The sequence below is a fragment of the Mus caroli genome, unplaced genomic scaffold (genome assembly GCF_978045245.1).
Source record: "Mus caroli unplaced genomic scaffold, Mus_caroli_1 scaffold_12, whole genome shotgun sequence".
In the NCBI taxonomy this organism is placed as follows: domain Eukaryota; kingdom Metazoa; phylum Chordata; class Mammalia; order Rodentia; family Muridae; genus Mus; species Mus caroli.
The window spans coordinates 107,877,834-107,885,475 of record NW_028227267.1 but is presented as its reverse complement, the minus strand read 5'-3'; the positions used below and the strand labels follow the sequence as shown (position 1 = coordinate 107,885,475).

Genomic DNA, 7,642 nt, shown 5'->3' with positions numbered 1-7,642 from the left:
TAACTCACACAAGTCAATGGCCTTTCTCTACACAAAGGATAAACAGGCTGTGAAAAAAAATAGGGAAACAACACCTTTCTCAATAGTCACAAATAATATAAAATACCTTGGCGTGACTCTAACTAAGGAAGTGAAAGATATGTATGATAAGAACTTCAAGTCTCTGCAGAAAGAAATTAAAGAAGATCTCAGAAGAAGGAAAGATCTTCCATGCTCATGGATTGGTAGAATCTATATAGAAAAAATGGCTTTCTTGTCAAAAGCAATCTACAGATTCAATGCAATCGCCATCAAAATTCCAACTCAATTCTTCAACGAATTTAAAGGGCAATCTGCAAATTCACGTGGAATAACAAAAAACCTAGGATAGCAAAAACTCTTCTCAAGGATAAAAAAATTCTCTGGGGGAATCACCATGCCTGACCTAAAGTTGTACTACAGAGCAATTGTGATAAAACTGCATGGTACAGGTATAGCAACAGACAAGTAGACCAGTGGAATAGAATTTAAGACCCAGAGATGAACCCACACACCTATGGTCACTTGATCTTTGACAAGGGACATAAAACCATCCAGTGGAAAAAAGACAGCATATTCAACAAATGGTGCTGGCACAACTGGAGGTTATCATGTAAAAAAATGTGAATTGATCCATTCCTATCTCCTTGTACTAAGGTCATATCTAAGTAGATTAAGGAACTCCACATAAAACCAGAGAAAGTGAAACTTATAGAGGAGAAAGTAGGGGAATGTTTCGAAGATATTGGTACAGGAAAAAATTCCTGAATAGAGCAGCAATGGCTTGTGCTTTAAGATCAAGAATAAACAAATGGGACCTCATAAAATTTCAAAGCTTCTGCAAGGCAAAAGACACCGTCAATAAGACAAAAAGGCCACCAACAGTTTGGGAAAGGATCTTTACCTATCCTAAATCAGATAGGGGACTAATATCCAATATATATAAGGAACTCAAGAAGGTGGACTCCAGAAAATCAAATAACCCCATTAAAAATGGGGCTCAGAACTGAACAAAGAATTCTCACCTGAGGAATACCGAATGGCAGAGAAGCACCTGAAAAAATGTTCAACATCCTTAATCATCAGGGAAATGCAAATCAAAACAACCCTGAGATTCCACCTCACACCAGTCAGAATGGCTAAGATCAAAAATTCAGGTGACAGCAGATGCTGCAAGGATGTGGAGAAAGAGGAACACTCCTCCATTGTTGGTGGGATTGCAATATTGTACAACCACTCTGGAAATCAGTCTGGTGGTTCCTTAGAAAATTGGACATAGTACTACCGGATGATCCAGCAATACCTCTCCTGGGCATATATCCAGAAAATGTCCCAACCAGTAAGAAGGACACATGCTCCACTATGTTCATAGCAGCCTTATTTATAATAGCCAGAAGCTGGAAAGAACCCAGATGCCCCTCAACAGAGGAATGGATACAGAAAATGTGATACATTTACACAATGGAGTACTACTCAGCTATTAATAAGAATGAATTTATGAAATTCCTAGCCAAATGGATGGACCTGGAGGGCATCATCCTGAGTGAGGTAACACAATCACAAAGGAACTCACACAATATGTACTCACTGATAAGTGGATATTAGCCCAAAACTTAGGATATCCAATATATAAGATACAGTTTGCTAAACACATGAAACTCAAAAACAATGAAGACTGAAGTGTGAATACTATGCCCCTCCTTAGAATTGGGAACAAAACACCCATGGAAGGAGTTACAGGGACAAAGTTTGGAGCTGTGACGAAATGATGGACCATCTAGAAACTGCCGTATCTAGGGATCCACCCCATAATCAGCTTCCAAACACTGACACCATCTCATACACTAGCAAGATTTTGCTGAAAGGACCCAGATATAGCTGTCTCTTGTGAGACTATGCCGGGGCGTAGCAAACACAGAAGTGGATGCTCACAGTCAGCTAGTGGATGGATCACAGGGCCCCCAATGGAGGAGCTAGAGAAAGTACCCAAGGAGCTGAAGGGATCTGCAACCCTATGGGTGGAATAACATTATGAACTAACCAATACCCCGGAGCTCTTGACTCTAGCTGCATATGTATCAAAAGATGGCCTAGTCGGCCATCACTGGAAAGAGAGGCCCATTGGACACACAAACTTTATATGCCCCAGTACAGGGGAACGCCAGGGCCAAAAAAAAAATGGGAATGGGTGGGTAGGGAAGTGGGGGGGAGGGTATGGGGGACTTTTGGGATAGCATCGGAAATGTAATTGAGGAAAAGATGTTATAAAAATATTAAAAAAAATAAAGATTATTTTTTTCATGAAAAAAGTCATTTTAACAAAGAAATGTGTGATTTTAAAGCTTTTAAAATAAAATGATAAATTTACACTTATATTTTGTCATGCTATTAAGTTTTTTAAAAAATATCTGTAGTTTACTTATTATAGTAACATAAGCTTGTAATTATTTTATGAGTAATTATTATATTCATTTTAAAAATTAATATACGTGCTTTAGAATTTAAGGATAGTGAGGCTGCTATCTTACATAAATGTATATGTCACCCATTGATCTTCTGTGTTCACTTATGCTTGATTCTCAGCATCCTTTTCTTCACTCCCTGCCTCTCTTGAAACCTTCACAGACCATAAAGCTCTCTCTCCATCTCTGTTTTCCCACCTGCAATGCTAATAGCCATCATTCCATCTGGCACATCAATACATGTGCTTACTGATTTCCTTAGATGAAAGTGAATATGTAGTAATTGCACTTCTAAAGGCTGGGCTTCACTTGACGTTATATACTCCATTTTCATCCATGTTTCTGAGCATGGAGACTTAATATTATGTATAAGTTAGTAGTATCCATTGATTTGCTGAATATTCTCTGTAGCAGACATGAATGTTGAGCCCTGTCAATACTGTTACTGAAAACAGCAATGTGTAAGCTGTTTTGTTTTAAGGATTTTGTATCTGTTGATTATATTCTCAGTAGTGTACTCATACCCGTTCTCTTTTCTGGAGGAATCTGCATAGTGTTTCACATGAAGGTTCCAGGAATTTACATTCACACCAAGAGTTCCTATGAGATATCTTTTCTCCATGACCTGAATTCTTATTTGTCACTTATTGAGATTTTGAAGATTAATACGTTATCTGTGGGTTGATACTTTTTTAGAGTTTTTATTTTCCTTTAATGACATATCTAGGTCTCAATATTTATTAACCATTTGTGAAGCAACATTTATTAGCCATATATTTCATCTTTGAGTAATATTTATTTAGTTTTTATTTCTCTAGGTTCTCTCTCTCTCTCTCTCTCTCTCTCTCTCTCTCTCTCTCTCTCTCTCTCTCTGTTTGTCTTGGGCTCAATCCCAAGACCTTGACCATGTTAACCAAGTTGTCTACTCCTGAACAAATTCCCATTATCTCCCTAATCCTAGCCTTACATTTAGTTGTATTGAGTTTATTTTCTTCTTTTTAAAATTTGTTTCTTAGTGGTTTCACATTTAAATTGTTTCATTACATATTTATTTCTGGGTTTCAGAATTCAGATTTAGGCCTTTGATAGATTTTAAGTTAACCTTTATGTAGAGTTAAATTAACCTTTATGTAGAGTTAAGTTTCTTCTGCATATAGCTGTTCAATCATCACCAATAACATTGATTAAAGAAAGTGTACTTTCAACACTGTTTATTCTTATTGACATTGCAAAATCCAGGTTATATTATGCTCATAAATGAAATTTTCTATAGCAAGACTATAAAGCTAAGCCAATTTTTAATATATCAATGCAATTTTGAAGCAAAACCTTTCATAATGGTTTTAACTGATTAAAAATATTTTATTCTTTCTATTTGAAGTTTAAACATCTCATGGCCATTATTTTATTTCTGAACATATTTTAATATATTTTGGAAAATATAAGGTTTCTTAATGGATTCATAAATGAAAATATGGTAAAAATAAAGTAAAGTTAAAAAAAATCAAATTACCTATTGTTATTTAAAATAGCTTCCCAAGACCATGCTGAAAGAATTACTAAGAATTTTTTCCTATTCTACTTACAGAAACTTTTAGTTTACGATTCTTGAACTACTATTCTGATGAGCACAGTAAATTCATTTTAGAAAATCTACCTAGAGTGATTTGTGTTTTATAGGAACGTAAGGGAGCAAACTGCAAATTATATTATCCAATTAGCTTTACATTTGCACAGAAGTAAATCTTGCTTTCAATTCCCAGTTTAGCAGATCATTTCAAGGTTGTGTTAAATATGTAGCAGCTGGAAGTTGCCAAATGAATGTGTTGAATGAGTGCATTTTACTGAAGTGTGTACTATCTTTTTTGACATGCATGTAATGATAACACATTTTTCTGGCAGCTGGGTTCCCCAGGGCTAAATGAATCTACAATAGTAGATAAAACAGCCTGATTGCATAATGAACATAAAACACTATGGATATATTTCAGGAAAAAAAATTCTCAATCAGATGACTGACTTTAAGAGAGGTTATATTTTATAATTCATTATATACCAAAAAAACCCCATTTTAGACAGATATTAAATTTACTTTGCTTATCAACAAAGGATTTGACAAAGTTTTTTTATTTAAAATTATTAGTTTCCATAATTTAATTTTTTCTATTGTAGAGAAATAAAAAAGCCACACACTTTTTCGTACTCCTCTGTTTTTTTCAAGTCTAAACCTGAGTGACGATAAAGGCTTTTCGTTTTACCAATCATTAATCTATTTGTTGAATTGAAGCTACTATTGAAAAAAACATTTTTGTATTAAGGGACTAAATTTGAATTTTGATTATCGTTAACCTCCCAGAGTCATACATTCTGAAAAACATAAATAACAAAATATTTTAAGGTCTTCGAGATATAGTACATATTCCTGCTTCCTTTTGATCATATGATCACATGGCTTCTGAATATGAGAAGTAAATGAATGTCTACATAAACATTTCCAGATTACTCCTCACACCCTGAAGAATATATAAACTATGCAACACCTTTGTTTTTTTTTTATTTTTGTACTACAGATAGTTATAAATCAAGTGAAGATGTTTGTGACTTTATTACTGTTGATCATCTGCTAAGGAAGTAACACTTCCCGACATGGCAAGTTTGGAACAAGCCATCCAAAGAGGAGTTCTGAGGTTAAAGGTAAACAGTCCTCTTTCCAATGGAATTACAGTCTTGCCAATCAGTGCCTTTAATCAGAGATGTCTAGTACGTACGATATTAGCTAAATATTCCAAATGTGGGGCATAGACTCACTTTAATAGTGGGGAGATACCTTTAATATTTAGGGTGGTTTACTCCATCTTGCTTACAACAGGAGTTTGGGCATGGTTTCTTGTCTTGTTAGTTGTACATCTTTTCTGCCTTCACTTCCATCTACTGTGCTTTATCATTCTAGACTTGGAGGAGAACCACGAGGACACACGACCTATCTGGAAAGCTATTTTTCTGTTACTTGATTGCTTTAAATTTTTTCTTTAATTGAAAGTAGATTTTTATCTAACTTGTTGTTGTAGGGGGGGTGAGGGGGGGTGAGGGGGGTGGTCAGAAGAGAACAAAATTAATATCAAATATAATTAGCTCCAGGGCTATCCACAATCTGCACATACAAAGTGACCTTGCTCTTTATTTTAAAACTACTGTTTAAATAAATATACCGACAGCCAATAGAAAGGTGGGTTATTATGCGTGTTTCAAGAAGAATATGTGACTATAATCCTAATGTGTACACAGGAAATACTAGCATAATTACTCAGTAAGATAAACTGGATTGTTATTGGTCCCCTTCAGTGTGACATTAGACAATACTGAATTATAAGCCAGTTTATGAGAACTGCATTCCTAATACTAAAATGACAGTAGAATTTCATTAAAGTTAATAACATAAATCTACTTATCCACACTATTTTTCCAAGAAACCCAAACTTTAAAAACTTAAATACTTTTCCTTGGCTACTTATCTATAATATTGTCCTAATTCTAAAACCAAGCTATCTGAACCTATTTTTATAGTTAAAAATTCAGGCATAAAATATCTAAAGCAATTGCAAAGTTTAAGATAATAAATATTTAAATATCTGGGATGCCTGAACATTTAATTATGTATTTGAAGTTGGACAATTTATATATTCTTTTAAAAATCTATTTAATTGTCTTATGCATGTTATGGCTTAAAACATTTCATGTTCAAAGATAGTTACATATTTACATATAGTTACATAGTTTCATTCTGTTTTTAAATTTTTATTTAATTTTTTTTGGGGGGGGTGTTATCCAGACAGGGTTTCTCTCTATAGCACTGGCTATCCTGAAACTCATTCTGTAGACCAGGCTGCCCTCAAACTCAGAAATCCACCTGCGTCTGCCTCCCAAGTACTGGGATTAAAGGAATGCGCCACCACTTTTTTTTTTAACACTCCAGATTTTATTCCTCTCCTGGTCCAGCCTCTTACTGTCCCACACCCCGTCCTCCCCTCATCTTCATGAAGACAACCCAACCTTGCCACTTGCCACCCTACCAGACCTACCTATTCTCTGGGGTCTCCAGTCTCTTGAGAGTTAGGTGCATCTTCCCTGACTGAACACAAACCCACCATTCCTCTGCTGTATGTGTGTTGGGTGCCTCCTATCAGCTGGTGTATGCTGCCTCGTTGGTGGTCCAGGTTAATTGAGACTACTGGTCCTCCTATGGGGTCACCCTCCCCCTCAGCTTTTTTCAGCTTTTCCCTAATTCAACCATGGGGGTCAGCAGGTTCTGTCTATTGGTTGGGTGCAAATATCTGCATCTGACTCTTTCGGCTGCTTGTTTGGTCTTATCAAGCAGCCATGATAAGCTCCTCTTTGTGAGTACTCCATAGCCTCAGTAATAGTGTAAGGCCTGAACATATGAATGTGTCCTGAATTTGCGTGGCATCCTTGATCAGGGGCCATGCTAATCTTCTCTGTATTATTCCAATTTTAGTATATGTGCTGCCAAAGCAAGCACTTCTTTTTGTTATTTTTAGAGGATTTTAGTAAAAATTTCAGTATATACATTATCATTTTCAAGACTATAGAAGGAAATAAAAAATAGTGTATATGAGAGTCATATAGGACCCGACAATGAGAGATGTTTATATTCCTTATTTTTTGTAGGTGGCACAAGCTAATGTTCTCTGGAAATATACTGAACATGTCTTTAAGCAGTGATACAATTGGAGTGATTGCTATTAACTAGTAACAACTACCTAATGACAGCAGAAGGTGATAGCCGTCATCTGAGTAGAGAGTGTTAAGCAATTTAGAAAATAATTAATTTAGAATACATATGCTTGGCAGTGGATTTTGTGAGTTCAGTCAGGAAAGAAAGGACTTGTCTAGATATTTCAATCTTGTAATATGTCTAAAACATGTGTACACAGACAGAGCAAAGATGAAAAGTGTCAGAGTAATGGTAATGAAAGATATTAACAATGTTAGGAAGAGAATATTCACTGAATTTAAAAATCGGTTGCATAGAGATACTCTCCCAGGGCCTCACATCTGTCTTTAATTTAATGTAACACATTATCTCACTCAAGAACACTTTGGGCAGACACATTTTTCTCTATTGAAATATCTGGTCTTTCTTG

General features: G+C 35.4%; 1 non-coding gene across 1 annotated transcript; it reads right to left on the bottom strand.

Moving 5' to 3' along the window:
* Positions 1-6,910: 6,910 nt before the first annotated feature.
* LOC115030344 (U6 spliceosomal RNA) lies at positions 6,911-7,017 on the bottom strand. Its single transcript, XR_003835922.1, has one exon. It is a non-coding gene; the product is annotated as a U6 spliceosomal RNA (small nuclear RNA).
* Positions 7,018-7,642: the final 625 nt, after the last annotated feature.